This window comes from Choloepus didactylus, chromosome 4 (assembly GCF_015220235.1).
Source record: "Choloepus didactylus isolate mChoDid1 chromosome 4, mChoDid1.pri, whole genome shotgun sequence".
In the NCBI taxonomy this organism is placed as follows: Eukaryota; Metazoa; Chordata; class Mammalia; order Pilosa; family Megalonychidae; genus Choloepus; species Choloepus didactylus.
In genome coordinates this window covers 146,440,529-146,460,083 of record NC_051310.1, presented here as the reverse complement: position 1 = coordinate 146,460,083, position 19,555 = coordinate 146,440,529, and the positions used below count along the sequence as shown (strand labels likewise).

The following is a 19,555-nucleotide window of genomic DNA, read 5'->3' as shown; positions in this document are numbered from 1 at the left end:
AAACAGCAAACATATACAAAAAGAAAAAAAGAAAAACATAACAAAACAAAATGAAGAACATTCTGTAATTTTAAAAAAAGGGATTCTAGTCTTCAAAAATGTAAATGTCACAAAAGATAAAGAAAAGCTATATGGAAATGGTCTGATTAAAGGAGATTAAAGAGACTAAATGTAATATCTGATCTTGGACTGAGTCCTGTACTGGAGGGGGAAAAAATGGTATAAAGGACATCATTGGGTCAATTAACAAATTGGAATACAGATGGAAGATTTAAAAAAGTATTGTATTAATTTTAAATTTCCTTGTACTTAAAACAGTATTGTTATTCTTAGGAAGTACACACTGAAGTAAAAGGCCATAAAACTAACTTTCATAAGGTTCTAATATAATGTGTGTGTGTGTGTGTGTGTGTGTGTGTGTGTGTATGTATAATTTAAGAGAAAGAGAAAGTGAGTACACACACATTCATTTGATAAAGCAAACAGGCCAAAGTATCAACAAAAGGTGAATCAGGGCAGGAGGATGTAAGAGTATTCTTTGTGTTATTCTCATTCTTGTAACTTCTGTGTAAGTCTGAAACAATCTCAAAATAAAATAACAAAGAAGCAAAAACTGTGCTCTGGAATGTAAATATCTTCTACCATATACAGTCAACTATAGTGAGGGGGTAGATGAGACCTGAGGAAGGCAGGAGAATTTGGAAGGATATCCCTGAAAATTTTATGCAATAGATGGAAATCTCTTAATTTAAGTGCCTGATGGTCAAAAGGGAAAGAAAATAGTTGGATAATCCACAGTTGGAAAGGCAATTCCTATTTAGATAAGAGTGCATACATACGCCCACAGACAATTTCTTACTTCTTTATATGCCATAAACATTTAGAAGTTGAAATATTTTGTGTTTTATGGAGACATGTATAAAAAGTGACTTTGTGTGTTAATGTCTATTTTATTTGTACTTCTATACACTAAATGTAACAAATGTAACTTGAATGTCATCAAAGCAAACAAGAAGAGGACCAACACTATGGATAGAATTAATATGTGCTTATCTGGAAGTTAGTGGATAAAGAGATACTGCCAAAATAAACAAGCCCAAAGTGTGAACGGACATTCAAAGTACATTTTTGTGTTATTGGAACATCTGGTACTAACACTGTCAAGTTTACATATGTTCTCAAATACTTATTTATGTAACAATCAAATGCTAAGCATTCCAGCTGTACTTGTAAACTTTTTATGAACTGGAGTCATATGCACAAGCTCAGCCAAGTATACTCAACAGAGGGAAGAGCGTGAGGAAACTATTAACTCTCAAAACTGTAGTTTGATCGTGGCACAGCCTTTTGGCAGTGTCATGGACCAGTGTCTAGGATGAGAGCTGAGCTGCTGGCTCATGTGAGATTCATTTCATTCTAGTAGATCGAAGCAGAAATACCCAACCCAAGGGTCATAATCAGGATTTGGCAGCTACCTTCTTTGGACATAATTTAGTTATTCTCAAGAAAGAAAATGGTATGGAGAAAAAAGAAAATAGAGCAGAGGACATGATAATCCTAGAGCTAGCATAGGTAATCTGATCGTGGTAATACAGAAATTAGAAAGCATAGCATAAAAGAGGAGGCACTTTTGTATGACCATCTAATATTCCTCATGAAAATTAATTGTGAGAAAACAGTCTTCTTAGAAATGGAATAAATAACTGCCTTAAACCCATTTTAGAAAGTAAAAAGGCAAGAAAAGAGAGAAACAAGTATTTCCATGTTCTGTTTTTCTTCTGCTGACAAAGGAAAGCAGACATATTTTTTCCATGTTTACCTAATCATTTCTTTTATAGTTTTTAGAATATATAATACTGCGAAAAGAAACCAACACACCGGGTTCTTTATTTTATGAACAGAAGATCTCAATCAAGGTGATTTCTGTCTGATTAAGGTTCAAAGGACATATTTTCTCAGGGACAAAATATGCCCCCCCCATCCCCATCTGACTGGCAGGATTCTGACAGTTTCCTTTAGAATTAAACAGATGATTCACAGAGTGACTCATCGATCCTGAAGGGTGAATCTGTAATCAGTGTGATCTTGTATCTCTAACCTAGAGAAAATAATCACCTGGCCTCTCTCCCCAACCCTGGTGGCTTTCATACAGTGGCTCTCAAACTTAGCTGCAAATTTGAATAATCTGGGGAGCTTTTAGAAATCCCCAAAACATTCCATCCTAGACCAATCAGAATGGAATTCAAGCATCAGTATTTTTAACGCTCCCCTCTTGTGCAGCCAAGTATATGAGAACCCTGCTTAGAATAAGAATGGACATTTTTTCAGGATTGTGGGATCAGCTTTTTTTTTTTTTTTTTTTTTTTCCAAATTAACAGAGTTACTAGGTGCTCCCCATCCTCTATCTTTTAACTAGGCATTGGAAATTTGGGAGTTATAAATGCAATAACTGAACCTTCAAATGATCACCTCTTCTTATATCTTGATAATGCCTTAAGGGCAGATAAGCTACTGTATGACAGCAGGTATTTGGGCCTTCGAAGCCCTATGGCTTCCCCAAATTTAGCTGAAGAAAGGTGGAGCAAGAATAATTGATTTTTTTGCACTTTTGATGAGTTATGAAAAAATAGCAATTTTTGCCTGTGAAACTACACTGTGTAATCATGAATGTGAGGAGTGGATGGGGTGTAGATGTAAGTGGGAGCTTAAATCATAAGCAGCATATGCCAAAATAAACCTTTAAAAGTATGTTTTGATACGACAACTTGGATGAACTTTGAAGACATAATGCTGACTGAAATAAGCCAGGCATAAAAAGAGAAATATTATATGCTACCACTAATGTGAACATTGCTGGTGGAGAATGCAGGGGTGTTGGGCTTCCCCACCTTGATGGTTGCTGATGTGCTCACAGACACTGGGGACTGGTGGTTTGATGGGCTGAGCCCTCAATCACAGGACTTGTCCTTTGGAAGACTGTTACTGCAAAGGAGAGGCTACGCCTGCCTATAATTGTGCCTAAGTGTCTCCTCCTGAATCCCTCTTTGTTGCTCAGATGTGGCCCTCTCTCTCTAGCTAAGCAAATCTGGCAGATGAAATCACTGCCCTCCCCCCCTACATGGGATCTGACACCCAGGGGTGTAAATTCTCCTGGCAACGCAGAGTATGACTCCTGGGGAGGAATCTGGACCTGGCATCGTGGGATGGAGAACCTCTTCTTGACCAAAAGGAGGATGTGAAATGAAATGAAATAAGTTTCAGTGGCTGAGAGATTCCAAAAGGAGCCGAGAGGTCACTCTGGTGGGCAGTCTTGCGCACAATATAGATAACCCTTTTCAGGTTCTAATGACTTGGAAAAGCTAGCAGTAAATACCTGAAACTATCAAATTACAACCCGGAACCCCTGAATCTTGAAGATGATTGTATAAAAATGTAGCTTATGAGGGGTGACAACAGGATTGGGAAAGCCATGTGGATCACACTCCCCTTTGTCCAGTGTATGGATGGATGAGTGGAAAAACGGGGGGCAAAAAAAAAAAACAACCAAAAAACAAAAAACAAACAAAAAAAACACCCAAGTGTTCTTTTTTACTTTAATTGTTCTTTTTCACTTCAATTTTCATTCCTATTACTTTTGTGAGTGTGGTAATGAAAATGTTCAAAAATTAATTTTGGTGATGGACACACAACTATATGGTGGTTCTGTGAACAACTGATTGTACACTTTGTATGACCGCATGGTATGTGAATATTCTGAATAAAATTGAATTATTAAAAAAAGCAAGTTTTGGTGCTATTTGAAAAAATGTGGCATATATGCAAATCACTGGGCAACAGTATCAGAAAAATCTCAGTACAGAAAAACCTGTAAATCAGCTTTAAGAAGAGTGAACTTAAGTCCCAATCTGTCTAGACAGTTCTAATTTATGCCTATTGTCCCAGTGAAATTACTAATAGTACTTCTTTCGAATCTCAAAGTGCCCTGTTTGTATTGTAAATTATATTACAAGGAATTGGAGAGTTATTACTAAGCAGAGAATTCAGACAGGATATATGAATTATACAGTAAGTACTTAATAAATATTAGCTGCTATATGATTATTGTTATTAATTCACAAACAAGTTTTATAAAGACAGTCTATAATTATCAAAAGGAAACAAGATATACATCCCCAGACTTCAATCATATCTCTGCAACTGAAGATTGGTTTCTCTACATCCTCACAAGAAGTTATGTAGTCTTATCTTTGAAAATAGATGGCAGTGTTCTTACCTTTTTCTATCCAAAATATAATTCAAGATAATTACAAAAGGATTTATACCTTACAAAGGTCAGAGGAATTTATATAATGCAGAGATGCTTTTAATCATTACCAAATAGATGCCCTTTCTCATGATGATTAATCCAAGTTTAGCAATTTACATTCAATGTTTTGGAACCAGAAAGTTAAAAAAAAAAAAAAAAAAAGCAGAAATGTCATTTATATCTGCTTTAAGTACTGCTATCTGATATGTTCTTGTGTTTTGACTTACTCCAGAAGGAAAACGTGAAACAATGAGTAAATGAGTAGAAGTTACAAAGAGGCATATTTTAGCTTAACATAAGGATTTTTTAAAATAGAGTTGTCCAACAGAATGGATTGTTTCATGAAATTTTGAGCTCCTTTGCGGAAGATATCCAAATTGAGACCGGATGAGCATATGTGAAAGATGCTGCAGGAAACATTTCTGCACTGTGTGGGAGGTTAGCCAACAGTAGATGATGTTTAAGGTTGCTTCCAACATTAAATTTTATAATCTTATGACTATTCCAAACATGAATAACTACTTTAATGATACAAAGTCTAAAGCCTGATTGCAAAAATGAAAAAGAAAAAACCTAAAGAAACAAACTTTACTTAGGTACCCAGGGAAAGCAGACTATATGAAGAAGCTTATTTTTTTTAAGATGAGATAAAGTATATGTTTTTATGATGTGTGCAAATATTTTATAAAGTCTAGTACAAACAGAAAAGTATACATTTCCATGAGAGAAATGGCCTGAAGAGTAAGAATCATTTGCTGAATTACTGAAATGTACAAAACAGGAAGATTCTAGGCAGAAAGTCACTGAAGTACTGAGCAAGGTTTTCCTTGTCTTATAGTGCTAAGATGGAACTTCCAAGGAGGAGGGATTCTGATAAAAACCCCAGGATCTAAATTGGGAACCCAGGTGCCCACATACTGGAAGCAGAGACTAATGAGAGGCAGATTGAACATTACAAAATCTGACACCCAACCCCAGAACTAAAGTAAGGTAATCTGCCAACATTCTATTGGGCAACCAGAGATCTATAGAGAAAAGAAACAATATCCACAGTCACTACAGTTTATCAAACACAATATCTTGCTTTAATATTAAAAGAAACAACAGACAAGGCACAAAAGAGAACAGGAGAAAAAAGAGATCCACACATGACCCATTTATTGGAATTATCAAGTTGTATAAAAAGAAATGTTATCAATATATTTAAAAAGTAGATGACATGGTGAAAAATTCATAGATTCTAGAGAGCTAGAATTTATGAAAAAGAATCAGATAGAAACCCAAGGACTAAAAAATGCAATAACTGAAGTAAAGAATTTAATAGGTGGTTAAATGGCATATTAGAAGCCGGAGAGGGTTAGGGATTTGGAAAAAAAGCCCACAGGAAATATTTGGGCCAAAATGTGAATAAAAGGATGCAAATAAAAAGGCTATGATATGAGATTAGTAAAAAGGTACAACTAATTGGAGTCCCACAGTGGGGAGGAGAGACAGAAACAGGACATAAGCAATAATGGAAGATATAAAGGCAAAGAATTTCCAAAATGAAAGATACCAAGGTCCAAACAGGATGCATGCAAAGAAAACTAATCTTAGGTGCATGACAATAAAACAGCTGAAAACCAAAGACAAAGGACAAGAAAAAAAAAACCTTAAAAATAGACAAAGGGAAATAACATATATTATTTTAAAAGTACAGCATTAAGAATGACTGTTAGACTTCCCAATGGAAATAATGAAAGATAGACAATGAAATGGCACCTTCAACCTACTGAAACAAAACTATCATCCCAGAATTTTAACAGCAAAAATACCCTCCTTATGCAAACGTGAAGAAAAGACATTTCCATGCAAACAAAAACCAAATGAAATTGTCACCAATGTAACTTCACCAAAATAAATGCTAAAGTGAATTGTCCTAGAAGAAGGCAATGATCTCAGATGGAAACACAGAAATCCAGGAAGGACTGAAATACAACTAAAAGAGTAAAAATGTGGGAAACATAAATGAATATTAACTGTATAAAAAAGTAATAAGGGTGTTTCTTGGAATAAAATATATGTAAAGATTAAAATGTTTGATAACAACCCAAAGGATGTTCATATTTGGACTTAAAATATTCTAAGGTCCCAGCATCATCTAAGAAGTGTTGAATGTAAGAAATGATATTAGGCTGTAATAAGTCAAGGCTGGATGTAATATTCTTAAGGGTATGCATTAAAACACAGTAAAAGAATGTAGAAGTAATAAATCAATACAGGGGGGTAAACAGAATAATAAAGGATGTCTGAGTAACCTTAAATAATGCAAAGAAGAATACTAAGAACATAAAACAGGTGAGTCAAGCAGAAAATGGATGATAAATATAAACACAAATATATCAGTAATTACATTAAATGAAGTGCTCCAATATTTTAAAAGTGGATTTAAAAAAACCATGCAACTACACAATGCTTATGAGAGTCACTTCTTAAATATAAGGATAGAGAAAAGTTGGAAGTTAAATGATGGAAAAAGATATACCATGAAAACACTATCCAAAGGAGCTGGCGTAATTATTTTATTATTACAGTAGATTTTGTTTGTTTAAAGGAAATCCAGGGTGATGTCATGACCATGGCAATGTAAGACATCCCCAGTAAGGTCTTCCCTCAGAATCAACAAATAAAAGGATGGATACCACTTGATTCAAGCTCTGGTGGATGACGGACAGTGGAGAAGGAACCCACAAATGCTGAATCAAAGAAAACCAAAAATAACTTCCAAGATCTGTTGGAGATTTTATTCCCAGAGCTGCCAGTCTGGACATCTCCCCTTCATTTGCTCTGGCGCAGCTTGGGACTCACACAGAGGCAGCATGGCTTGGTTCCCTCCTGCTGCAGACGCAGAGTGACACACAGAAGTGTGTTAGAACCCCATGCACATCTAGGCACAGGGACCTAAGTCTCTAGAGACCTAGGGCAGAACCCAAGTGACTGACGGTGCCACAAACAAAATGGCCCCCAGAGAAAAACGCACACACACAAACATACAACAGGACTGCAGGAGAACTGTTGGCAAGAGGTGCATACACTCAATCTAGTCTCTGTTCACTGGACCACCTAAAAGCAAAATGGACCTTTCGGATTGACCCCCATCGGGATCCCAGGGTGGGATCCCCTAATGGGGAAGCAACTGGAGGCAGAAAAGACTCACAGAATAAAAGGGGTAGGGAAGATTGAGCTGCTATAAGACAGGATGGATCCCAGGAATGAAAAGTGCAAGGAAAAGTGTTCACTGATTGAGGGAAAAAATTTAAACAAATCACATGAGTTAGGGAGAAAATTCTGCACAAAAACAAATAGGATAGATTAAGATTTCAGGAGAAGGAAAGAGGAGAGGAAGCTTTTCCTGGAGGTGAAACAATTGCAAAAAAACTGCCATCCTAAAAACTGTACTGCATATCCAGGGCAAGAATCAGATGAAGAAGAGCTGAGAAAATCTGAACAATTAAACATGGGTTGCTCTACAGGTCCAAAATAAGTCAGACCAACTGTCAAAGAAGAGCCTTAACACAAAGCAATCCCTCTGGGCAAGAAGGAGAAACTGACATTCAAAGTTAACATATCAAAATAATCAGATGCCCAGACATCAGCAAAAAATTACAAGCCATACTAAAAAATAGGAAGATATGGCTCAGTGAAAGGAACACTTTAAAACTCAGAGGAGGCAGATTTTGGAACAACTAGTCAAAGAGGTTCAAACAAATCTCCTAAATCAATTAAAGAGATGAAAGAAAATATGGATATGAAGATGATGTGTGAGCAGAAAGAAGAATTTGAAAGTTTCAAAAGAAATATAACAAATTATGGGGATGAAAGTCACAATAAAGAAGATTAAAAATACATTGGAGGCACACAACAGCAAATTAGAACAGGCAGAAGAAAGAACTAATGAACTAGAAGACAGGACAATTGAAATCATACAGACAGAAGAACAGATAAAGAAAAGAATAGAAAAAATTGAGAGGTCTCAGGGATTTGAGTGACAGCATGAAGCATCCAAACATACAAATCAAGGGTATCCCAGAAGGAGAAGAGAAGGAAAAAGGGGCGGAAAGAATAATTGAGGAAATCATGGCCAAAACTGTCCAACTCTTAAGAAAGACATAAATATACATGTACAAGAAGCTCAACTTGCTCCAAACACAATAAATCCTAGTAGATCTACTTCAAGATACATACTAATCAGAATGTCAAATGCAAAAACTAAGAGAAAATTCTGAAAGCAGCAAGAGAAAATCGCTTTGTCAAATACAAGGGATCCTCAATAAGACAAAGTGCCAATTTCTCATCAGAAACCATGGAAGCATGAAGGCAGTGGTATGATATATTTAGGTACTGAAAGAGAAAAACTGAAATTCTTTGTCTGGCAAAACCATACTTCAAAAATGAGGGAGAGTTTAAAATACTCACAGATAAACAAAAACTGAGAGTTCATTAACAAGAGACCTGCCCTACAAGAATACTAAAGGGAGTACTGCAGGCTGAAAGAAAAAGACAGGAAAGAGTGACTTGGAGTAGTGTGAAGAAATGAAGATTATCACAAAGGGTAACTAAAAGGGAAAAATGAGAGACAGAAAAAAAAAAATGACATATAAAAACCAAACGATAAAATGACTAAAGTAAGTAATGCCTTTACAGTAAAAACAATGAATGCTAATGGATTAAATGCACCAATCAAAAGACATAAATTGACAGAATAAATATAAAAGCATGATCCAATTAAATGCTGTTTACAAGAGACTTATCTTAGACTCAAAGACACAAAAAAGTTGAAAGTGAAAGATTGGAAAGAATATATTCTATGCAAATAGCAACCAAAAAAGAGCTGTGATAGCTATATTAATATTGGACAAAATAGACTTTATATGCAAAACTGTTACGACAGACAAAGAAGGGCACTATATGGTAATAAAAGGAGCAATTCACCAAGAAGAAATAACAACCATAAATATTTATCCACCTAATCATAGTGCCTCAAAATACATGATGCAAACACCAGCAAAACTGAAGGAAGAAAAAGATGTCTCTACAATAATAGTTGGAGACTTCAATACAGCACCCTCAACAACAGACAGAAAATCTAGACAGAACATCAGTGAGGAAACAGAGATCTTGAATAATGTGATGAGTGAATTAGACTTAATATATATACACACACACACACACACACACACACACACACACACACACAGCACTGCACCCTTAAACAGCTGGATATATCGTTTTCTCAAGTACTCATGGATCATTTTCCAGGGTAGACCACACATTGAGTCACAAAACAAACCTCAGTAAGTTAAAAAATATTGAAATAATACTTTCTCTGACCTTAATGGAATGAAGCTGAAAATAAATAATGGGCAAAGAACTAGATATTTCACAAACATATGGAAGTTAAACAACACTCTTAAATATTACCAGTTGGTCAAACAAGGAATTGCAAGGGAAATCAGTGAATATTTCAAGATGAGTGAAAACTAGAACACAAAACCTCAAAACTTATGGGATGCAGTGAAGGCAGTGCTGAAATTCACTGCATCCCATAGGGAAATTTATAGCCTTAAATACCTACATTAGAAATGAAGAAAGAGCTAAAATCAAAGACCTAATTGCACACCTGGAGGAACTAGAAAAAGAACAGCATACTAATTCCAAAGCAAGCAGAAGGAAAGAAATAAAGACTAGAACAGAAATAAATGACACTGAGAATAAAAAACAATAGAGAGAATTAACAAAACAAGAAGTTGGCTCTTTGAGAAGACCAATAAAATTGACAACCTTTAGCTAGAATGAGAAAGAAAAAAAGAGAGAAGGTGCAAATAAATAAAATCAGAAATTAGAAGGGGACATTACTATTGACCCCACAGAAATAAAAGGGATCATAAGAGGATACTATGAACAACTGTATGCCAAAATATTAGACAACCTAGATGAAATAGACAAATTCCTAGAAATACACAAACAACCTATACTGACTCTACAAGAAATAGAAGACCTTAGCAGACTAATTATAATCAAAGCAATTGAATTAGTCACCAGAAAGCCCCAACAAAGAAAAGCCCAGAACCAGATGATGTCACAGATCAATTCTACCAATCATTTCATGGAGAATTAACATCAATCCTACTCAAACTCTTCCAAAAACTGAAGAGGAAGGAACACTATCTAACTTATTTTATGAGGCCCAAATCACCCTAATACCAAAGGCAGATAAAGATACTACAAGAAAAGAAAATTACAGACCAATTTCTCTTATGAATATAGTTGCAAAAATCCTCAACAAAATACTTACAAATAAAATCCAGTGGCATAGTCAAAGACTTATACACCATGATCAAGTGGGATTTATGCCAGGTATGCAAGGGTGATTCAACAAAAGAAAATAAATTAATGTAATACACCACATTAACAGAACAAAGGGAAAAGAAAAACCACATGATCATCTTGACACAGACAAGGTATTTGACAAAATACAGCATCCTTTCTTGATAAAAACACTTACAAATACAGGAATAGAAAGAAACATCCTAAACATGATAAAGAGCATATATGAAAAACCCACGGCTAACATCATACTCAATGGTGAAAGACTGAAAGTTTTCCCTCTAAGATTTGGAACAAGGCAAGGATGCCCACTGTCACTACCGTTATTCAATATTGAATGGAAGCTCTGGCCAGAGAAGTTAGGCAAAAAAAAAAAAAAAGAAATAAAAGGCATCCAATATGGAAAGAGAGAAGTACAATTTTCACTATTTGTAGATGGCATGACCCTATATATACAAAGTCCCTAAAAATCTACACCAAAGATACTAGAGCTAATAAACAAGTCCAGCAAAGTGGAGTGACACAATATCAATATGCAAAAATCAGTAGTGTGTTCAACTTTCATATGAGACCAAGGGAATAGATATCTATTTGGTACAGGATCTAAATTTTCTAAACGGTAGAACTCTACAGTCGATTTGTTCAAACACCACAATTGCATGGAACTTTGAATAGGAAGTGAGATACGGTAGGTTAGTATAGGCTGGAGTGAAATAGTGACACATCCCAGAGTAATTTGGGCAGATAATAAAAAATGTATTTACAGCCTTCCCCTCCCCAGCCCCGAGGATCTGGGGGAAGGTGTGGATGTGTTGGACATCCTCACCTGGACTGGTGTTGATGTTGTCGCAAACATTGGGACTGGCGGTTTGATGTGCTGAGCCCTCGAGCATGGGACTTGTCCTTATGAAGCTCATTACCACAAAGGAGAGTCTAAAGTTGTATGTAATGGTGCCTAAGAGTCTCCCCCTGAGTACCTCTTTGTTGCTCAGATGTGGCCCCCTCTCTCTCTAACTGAGCCATCTCCACAGGTGAACTCACTGCCCTCCCCCCTACGTGGGACCCGACTCCCAGGGGTGTAAATCTCCCTGGCAACGCAGAGTATGACTCCCGGGGATGAATGTGGACCCGGCATCGTGGGACTGAGAGTATCTTCTTGACCAAAAGGGGGATGCAAAATGGAGTCGAGAGGTCACTCTGGTGGACATTCTTATGCACTATTTAGATAATACCTCTTAGGCTTTAATGTATTGGAATAGCTAGAAGTAAATACCTGAAACTACCAAACTTCAACCCAGCAGTCTGGACTCCTGAAGACAATTATATAATAATGTAGATTACAAGGGGTAACAGTGTGATTGTGAAGACCTTGTGGATCACACCCCCTTTATGTAGTGTATGGATGAGTGGAGGAATGGGGATAAAAACTAAAGGACAAATGGGGTGGGATGGGGGGATGATTTGGGTGTTCTTTTTTCACTTTTTTATTCTTGTTCTGGTTCTTTCTGATGTAAGGAAAATGTTCAGAGATAGATTGTGGTGATGAACGCATAACTATGTTATCATACTGTGGACCGTGGATTGTATATCATGGATGATTGTATGGTGTGTGAATGTATTTCAATAAAACTGAATTTAATAAAAAAAAATCAGTAGTGTGTTTACACACTAATAAAGAGCAATCAGAGGAGAAAATCAAGAAATAAATTCCATTTACAATAGCAAAAGAATCAAGTACCTAGGAATAAATTTAACAAGGATGTAAAGGACTTGTACACAGAAAACTAAAAACATTGCTAAAAGAAATCAAAGACCTAAATAAACGGAAGGACATTTGTGTTCATGGATTGAAAGACTAAATATCGTTAAGATGTCAATTCTACCCAAATTAATTTTAAAAATTCAAAGCAATTCCAATTAAAATTCCAACAGCCTACTTTGCGGAAATAGAAAAGCCAAATGTCAATTTATCTGGAAGAGTAAGGGGAACCAAGCAGCCAAAAAAAGTCTTGAAAAAGAAGAACAAAGTTGAGGGACTATACTACCTGACTTTAAAGCATGCTAAGAAGCTACAGTGGTCAAAACAGAAAGGTATTACCACACAATTAGCTATGGAATTGAACTGAGAATTCTGAAATATTACCCTCACAACCATGGCCAATTGATTTTTGACAAGGCTGACAAGTCTACTCAGTTGGGAAAGAACAGTCTCTTCAATAAAATGGTGCTGGGAGATCTGAATATCCATATGCAAAAGACTAAAAGAGGACTCCTGTCTCACACCATATACATAATTTACTCCAAATGCAAGAACCAGGACTATAAAACTCCTAGAAGAAATGTAGGGAAGCATTTTCAGGACCTTGTGTTAGGCAATGGTTTCTTAGAGTTTACACCTAAAGCACAAGCAATAGAAGAAAAAATAGATACATGGGACCTCATCAAAATTAAAAACTTTTATGCATCAAAGGACTTTATCATGAAAGTGAAAACACAACCTACTAAATGAAAGAAAATATTTGGAACCCACATATCTGATAAGGGTTTAATATCTAGAATATATAAAGAAATCCTACAACTCAACAATAAAAAGACAAACAACCCAATTATAAAATGGGCAAAAGACTTGAACAGATGCTAAATAGCTTACCAAAAGATGCTCAACATCATTAGGAAAATGCAAATAAAAACCACAAAGAGATATCATTTTGCACTCATTAGAATGGCCACTATTAAAAAAAAAACAACAGAAAATTACAAGTGTTGGGAAAGATGTAGAGAAATAGGAACACTCATTCATTGCTGGTGGGAAGATAAAATGGTCAGCCACTGTGGTTATCATTTGGGAGTTCCTCGGGAAACTAAATATAGAATTACCAAATGACCTGGCAATCCCTCTACTAGGTATATACTCAAAAGAATTGAAAGGAGGGACTCCAACAGATAATTGCACACTGATGTTCACAGTGGGATTATTCACAATTGCCAAAAGATGGAAGCAACCCAAGTGTCCATCAACTGATGAACGGATAAACAAAATGCGGTATATACACATAATGGAATAGTATTTAGCTATAAAAAGAAATGATGTCCTTAGACATGTGACAAAATGAATGAACCTTGCAAACATTATGTTGAGTGAAATAAGCCATGCAAAAAAAGACAAATATTGTATGATCACACTGAAATGAAATAATTAGAATAGTAAAGTCACAGACTTAGAATCTTAGTATATAGGTTACCAGGTGCTGGGTGGGGGTAGGGAATCGGGAGTTAATGCTTAATTTGTACAGAATTTCTATCTGGGTTGAAGTAAAGTTTTGGAAATGGATGGTGGTGATGGTAGTACAACATTGGAGTGTAATTAACAGCACTGAATTATATATGTGAATGTGTTTAAAGAAGAAATTTTAAGTCATATATATGTTACTAGAATACAAATTTAAAGATAAAACTCAGACGGTACAATACAGTGAACCCTATTATAAACAACAGATTATAGTTAATAGTACAATTATAAAAATGTTCTTTCATGAATTATAACAAATATACCACACAAATGCAAGGTGTTAATAATAGGGTAGCATACTGGAAAATAAATACACCCTAATGTAAATTACAGACTATATTTTTTTTTAAAAAAGGAAATCCACCAGAAACTTCTAAATTTGCTTTCACATACTTTCAAATACATAAACCAAGAATTGACAGAACTTAAAGGAGAATTGAAACACATACAACCATCTCTCTCAACTAATGGTAAAGAAGGAAAGATAAAAATCAACAAAGATATAAAAGATCTAAAGAACATGTTTAATAAATCTTACTTAGTTGGCATATATGAAACACTGCACCCACCCAACAATGATCAAATACAAATTCTTTCTAAGTGAATGTAGATCATTTACCAAAATAGATCATGTGCAGGCCCTTAAAACAAGCCTCAACAAACCTGAAGAGACTAAAATCATCTAGAGTACATACTTTGACCATCATTTAATTAAGCTAGAAATCAGTAACTAAAAATAAGAACAAATATCTCTACTTCATACCATAAAGTACGAGCACAAAAAATAAAAATCGCTAGAAGTTTCCACAGCAAAAAACGAATCCAGAAATCACGTTAAACAATTATAAACCATACTGTAAAATAAATTTATATTTCTTTTAGATTAATTACCCAAAAAAGTATATAGTATGTGCTTTGAATAAATTTTTAGCTGGAATAACATTTAGGATTACTTTTCTTATCTATTTTTGCCTATAAATCAAACTTCCTCTTTCTAATTTTGTCAATATAGATACCCGGGGTCATCAATAGGATAAACATTTTCGTTGTAAACTTTGTTATTAAAAAAAGTGAACTGGTCAACTTACTTCACATATTTAGCTGACTGCTACAAAACAAGGAAACTGTAAGCAAATCTACTAACCTTGATGGACTGACTATATGGTCCAATGCTAGCAGGTGCCCAATGAGAAATACTCTGAACGTGTAAGATCTCTTTGGGGCAAGAGAAACCATTGTTAGTCTTCATGCCATTCTGGTAGACAAGGCAATCTACTGAGAAAAGTAGTTCTTCTGGCGACATAATTTCTACACACACCCTGAAAAAGAAATCAAATTTAAAAGAACAAGGTAATAAATATGAAAAGCTCTTCCCCCAAATCTTAAGATTATATTGTTGTGGTCCAAGGTAGACTAAATTGAATATAGCCATTTATCTCTTGACAATCCCCAAATTCTAGAGAAGTTATTCTAGAAATACAAATCTAAAAATATATCTATCTAGTGGTACTGCAAGGTTAGAGGGATGCTATCAGCATACAAAATTGATAAGGGATTTCTGGGAGGAATAAAGCCAATTGAGATTTCGTTTATTTCTAGGTCCCCTTTGTTTTGGAGGATCTTTTCCATCTCTATGGTGCTGCAGATTCTTCAGCTTTGTTGGTATTTGCCACCAATCTTCTCCTATTTGCTTTATACCTTCCAGAAATTCCCACTGCTGATGACACCATTCTCATATTTCTAAAGCTGCTATGAATTTATTATTGTTTTATATTTCTTCTGACATTTCAATAGAATTTTAGAAGGGAGGAGAGATAACAGTTGTCAAAATGTTCAGTCATCTCTCTTGAACCAATATACAAGTTTCCAAGTCAATTCACATGAATTATCTGAGCAATTAAACAAATGTAATATGATGGCACTTCCTAGTTTACTGAGATGGAGACCATGCAGTCTTAATTCCAACCTCTCTACTCCACTAATTCTTCAGTAAATTAACCCAGACTCTCCTTTTTCAATCCTGCTTCAGCGTAAGAAATAAACTCTTCCCTTCCCCTAACTGGTGCTTTGAGAGTGCCCCTTCTCATTTACTTTGTAGTAGCTTTCCTCTTTTGCATGTCTTGTCTTTCTCCTGTGGGCTCTTTTTCTTCTACTACAGTAGATGTTAAATCTTCTCTATCCTAAAAATATTTCTTCCATTTCACCTCCCTTCTACCCTTCACAGCACTCTCATTACCTCCTAAACCCAAATGCCAACAAACATTGTCCAACACTCACCCTCTCCTAAAGGAAATCTTCCTCAGCCTCCCATGGTCCTCCTCTACTGTGGTTCTTGTCCTACTTCTTTAATAACTCCTTAGTCTGAAGGTAGTAGGGTAGTGGGGGAATTTCCTTAATGTTGAGAAGAGAGAGTAGGAATGCCAAAGACACTGAAAAAAATGGGATGGAAAAAGATGGAAAACAGTGCTGCATACTTCACAGTCAAAGCCTATGTTCTTTTCTTGGTTTTCAACTGCAACAATGAACACTACTGAACTCTGACTCCCCTTGAAGGTGCCTTTTCTAGAATTCCAAGGTCTTACTTGATCTTGATCCTTTTTCTAACTCTTTAACAATTCTTCTTAGTATGAAGGTAATTATAGAGTGGGGAAGGTTTCCACAATATGGAGTGTAATCAGTAAGAGTGTCAAAGACTTTTAAAAAATCCTTGAAGTCTATCAGAAATTGGAAGGCAAAGATGGAAAACAGGATTAAGTCTGAGGTACAGAGCTGGAAGTAATATGAAGGGAAAGGTGGACCTAAACAGCCAGTTGGGGCACAAAGCAAAAATAACACCTGGGCTTCAGAACCACTGATGTCTGCTTGGGAAGCTGTAATCTTTCACAATTTTTATTTACACAGAGGAATGGCTGCAAATGCCCAGGTGCTTGAGCCCCTAATTGCAGAAGACCAGCTGTCTCTTTCTGATCTCATCTGCCTAATGAGAAAAGAGCCGCTGATCCTGGGTCACTGTCCTCCACTGGTTCAAGAAGATGGGGTGGCCTGACAATGGCTGGGTGCTGTTCACTGTGACCAGCTGAAATGTGTCTAGAGCAAGGCCGAGATCTTGGGAAAAGTACCATGCTCCTTGGTTAATGCTGCCATTATCTGACCATTCATTTACCTCATGCCTATTAAGTATAAAACATTCTCACATCATTAAATCACTTCATGTTTATCGACTTTTGATGGGTCTTGGTTTGTTTACAGAAGAATTGTTTTCTATCTCTAAGCTTGTCAAGGAAAAAGTCCTCTCCCCTCTCCTCCCCTCCCCTCCCTTTCTTCCTTCCTCCCTCTCTTCCTACCTCCCCCCTTCTACCTCCCTTTCTTTGTTTCATTTATCCCCCTAGTATAGTGTTCTGCCTCAAAATTAAATGAATATCTTTTTCTAGAAAATTTCCTATAAAAATGGACTTTTTTTGTGAAATCACTGGATTTTCCTTAAGCATTTTCTATTATACAAGCAAAATCATTTTTCTTTTCTTTTTTTTTATTTGATATATGTCAAAACAACTGGACAAGATAAGCAAATATGAGTAAATGTCCTAGTTAGTACTGTGTGGACAAAACAACAACAAAGCTCTTTGTATTCAGTTGTTTTAGATTGTGTCAGAAACCATTTATTTCCAGGTAAGGAAACAGGTCCATATTATACCATTTGAAAGTGTCTATAGACTGAAGGCATAGATGAGAACTGAGGGAGCAAGAGGAATGGTTGTACGAGTTGCACAAGCATTCCTTCTTTGCCTCATTATTAACGCCACTCTCCAATGTTAATTTTCCTTTGCCTTATATCCCTGAACCCCCTTACTTCTCAAGCCTTATCATGGACATGTATCTCTGTCTACGGACTACTGACAGCAGTTGGTTAAACAGTAAGAATAAGTAAATAAGAGAGAGAAATAAAAGAAATCAGCAATAAAAATCCAAGTTAGGGAACACAGAAAACACAAAAGTAGGAAACAACAACAACAGCGTATCAGTGGAAGGGGGCATGGTACAGAGCAGGGTTTAAAGCCAGAGAAACCAGAATTTGAACCTTTAGTGAGGATTAAATAAGATAACCAGGAAAGTGCCTGGTACCAGGGACCCAGGCACCTTGCCATTTCTGTGACGGTAATGGTTTCATACCTTGCAGGCAGGCAGAGTTTGAATGTGGTCTCATATGCTGAGCTTATAGCCGAAAAATCTTTCATGTTTTTCACATAGAGATGGACCAAATAATATCTTTCAATTCTAATCCCTTAGATTTAATAGCAGCTGCAAAAGAAAAGATATAATGATAAGTTTAGAAAAATTAAAACACTACTAAGAAAATTATGAATGCTATCTGAGTAGACATCACACAAAATAAACTCCATCACGATAATGGATAACTATGATTGCAGCATTTGGTGATGGAATAATGCAGGGGCTAGAAAATTTGTTTTCCATGAAGGGACCAGATAGCAAATATTTTAGGCCTTGCAGGCAAGAGGCAAAATCAAGGATGTGATGTAGAACATAAAAATTGTAGAAAATCTAACAAACTGTAGAAAACAATTGTTTCATTGATGAAATTCAAAACATAAGAATAATTGAGTACATTTTAAAAATGCACATCTACTAATGAGAGGAATGGAATTCTTTTTTTTACTTTTGGGATAATATTTTGCTTAATGAGGGCTTCCTAACATTAAAGTTTCCTAAAGTTTAGGTTCTCTAAAGTTAGAGGTGCCTAAAAGAAAAGCATTTGCTAATGTAAAAAACATTCTTGGCTTGGGGTGGTATAAAAACAGGTAGCGGGTAGTTTGGGTCTGCAACCTTAGTCTGCTGATTCCTGGAGTAAAGTGCTCTAGAGCATAATGTTTTGGCCTTTTTAAAAACTGAAGCATAACCATAAAGTTTAGGTTTCATGAAATCAATCAACTGCGACTCATCAAAACTTTTTCTTCATAAACTTCACATTAATAAAATTTAATTGATGAACACATTTAAAAGTGTTACCTATGGAAGAACAATCCATTGTTTTTTATTTTAGACTTAATACTTTTAATGAGTATTCTCAATGATTTTAATAGCTTACCTCTTAGCAAACAATAGCCAGAGGTAAGAAAGAAACTTTCCCAAATTTCAGGGAAAGCAAACTGATCTTACTTTTAACTTCTGAAACTGCTTGGAATCTCTACACTAAATCTGAGATTTGAACACTTCCCACATACACTTTAGACAATAGACAGTAAATTCTAGAGAGTTAAAATAAATACCACTTTCTTAAAGGTTGCTGACTGTATTCATATAGTTATCTCTTACATTCTCCATAGCTCTAGAAAATAATGAGATAAATCTTCATGGAATCAAGACAAAGAGAATTAACATGATAAGAGAAGCAAGAAGCCAGAAGAACCACATCTAAGGAGATTGAACATTAGTAGCAAAAGAGAAAAGGATGGTAAAAGTCTTGGGATGAACTAAATTCTGGAATGATCATAAACTTTTCAGAGCTCAATTTTTAAGAGAACTTGAGAGAAAATATGTCTTTAAGGGTGATCCAGTTAGAATTGAGAATTACAAAG

At 35.7% G+C, this 19,555-nt stretch overlaps 1 pseudogene; it reads right to left on the bottom strand.

The window, feature by feature from the left end:
• Positions 1–19,555, bottom strand: part of LOC119532195 — a 184,678-nt pseudogene that overhangs the window by 149,979 nt on the left and 15,144 nt on the right.